Raw genomic sequence first — 2,150 nt, 5'->3', positions numbered from 1 at the left:
CTTTTCACGTTTGAGAGACATATTGAAGATTATGTCAGTTAACACGTTGAATGTTGCCAAAAATCCTTCTCCCAAACATTTTTTTAATGTAAAATGCAGATATTTGTAAAAATTTCAGTCGAATCACATTTGATAGGTTTTCGGAAATACAGCTCTATTAACCACATTTCAACGCAATCGCAGTAAATTATGCAATGGAATATGAAATACCACGAATATGAACAACTAATTATTTTTTTAATTACAATACATTGTATATTTCTTCATTTCTTCGGTCTTTAACAGTTTTCTCCTCTATTAAACTCCTAACTTTCAACTAACGGCCATACGACTTGGGACCACTACCGGTTCTCGTCCGATCACCGAAGTCAAGCCAAGTTCGGCGCGGATAGTACTTGGATGGGTGACCGCTTGGGAACTCCGCGTGCTGTTAGTTCTTTTTTTTCTTGAATTAACAAAAATTTGATAGCCGTATTGGATAAAACTCTCTTCCATTTAATTTTAAATATTTTAATTACACAATTCTTTGAATATAGTTTGACTAGCATCCCCGTCGCGTCATCAATAAAAACTTGGAGAATTTGAAGTAATAAATTGATGTATTATTTCTGGTGATCAATCTCTAATATTTCAGAAAAGTATTGCAGTTTGTAGAAACAGTAGAAAAGCGGCGATCCCATACTAACGCATACGTTGTCACAATCGCACACGGATAGGCAGAATTCAATGCGATAGTTTCGACAGTTTTTCGAAAATATCTCAAACACTAAGGCCGAGCGGCGGTTATATATATATAAGAAAAAGTTCTTCAAAATGTTAATTTCTACAACATATTTATAAATCATCGAAATCGGAGGTGCCGTCCGTAATCTAAACAATTACCTTCACCCCTGAATCTAGATTTGCGCCTTAGAGGTTCTGAATTCACGAATCCAATCATACGTCACGACCGAAAGTACGTGTGAGCTGAGGTGGGATGCGACCAATCAGATTGCGAAAATCCTGAATTATGTTTTTAATCATTTGTATAGGCGACCTTCTTAAGCAAAAACCAAGTCGATATCTCATTGGCCCTAAGAAATATTGACGAATCCGTGTAAATAGATTTTAACCCTTTGTATACCCTTAAGAGATGAATTTCTAAAAATCCCTTCTTAGTGGGTGCTTACGTCATGAGAGGAATACACTACCCGAATTTCATGTTTCTAGGTTCAGGGGTTTGGGCTGGGCGTTGATAAAATATCCAAAATTAAGCAAGAAAGAATTTTTTGAATAGAATTTTCGGCCGTGTATTACTTATATTAGCGCTAAATATTAGTCATGTCATTCGACAGGGCAGATCATAAGGAATAAAGAGTTTCACAGAACATGGGGTCGCATATGCCGAGAAAGTGGTCAAAAGGGTGATGACCATGATGATGATGATGATTGACTGAATGAATGGAGGAACGATGGCGAGGAGGAGAAGGGAGAGAGTAGTTATAATAAGTGTCTAAATCTATGTAAGGGAAGAAGGAATGAAAAGGAGAGGAACGGAGATGATCATAATGCTGGTAATATAGTAGATTAATTATATTTAGGTTAGGTTAGGTTAAATTAAAGTTTTTGTAAAAGAATCCTATTTCCTATCGTTTTATACCATTAGTTCATTGGTACATTTTGACCCTCAAGGGGTCCTATGTGATGCTGCACCTCCTATATTTGCCGCCAATACTTATAAATAAAAGGTAACCGAATTTTCATATTTTGTAACCCAAAAAAAAGGGAAGCTTACAGCTCGAGGAGTTCCCAAGCGGTCATGCATTCAGGTACTACCTGCGCCGAGAACTAATTATAAGCTTGACTTCGATGATCGGACGAGAACCAATTTTCAATTCAAAATACTATTTACATTAACACTTGAAGCTACAAGCACATAAAACGTTCCATTGCACTATACAGGTTGTCACGCAACTGCCTCAATAACCGAAGAGGGATGATTCTCAAGGTGATTCTAAACAACTTTTTCCTTTGCCAAAATGTTGATTAAAGCTTCGTTTTCGAATTATTAACAAAAAACACTGGCCAATCAGAACGCGCCTTTAGCGCGGGCCAAACCACGAGAGTGTTGGGTTTGTTCTGCGTTCAAGCCGTGGTCGTGATCAATTGCA

General features: G+C 37.3%; 1 non-coding gene across 1 annotated transcript; it reads left to right on the top strand.

The window, feature by feature from the left end:
- Window positions 1–315: 315 nt before the first annotated feature.
- Window positions 316–436, top strand: LOC117603601 (5S ribosomal RNA). The gene has a single exon (XR_004581246.1). It is a non-coding gene; the product is annotated as a 5S ribosomal RNA (ribosomal RNA).
- Window positions 437–2,150: the final 1,714 nt, after the last annotated feature.

The sequence above is a fragment of the Osmia lignaria genome, chromosome 4 (assembly GCF_051020975.1).
Source record: "Osmia lignaria lignaria isolate PbOS001 chromosome 4, iyOsmLign1, whole genome shotgun sequence".
NCBI classification, from domain to species: Eukaryota; Metazoa; Arthropoda; class Insecta; order Hymenoptera; family Megachilidae; genus Osmia; species Osmia lignaria.
The sequence above is the reverse complement of the archived record's forward strand: the minus strand, read 5'-3'. Positions and strand labels throughout refer to the sequence as shown.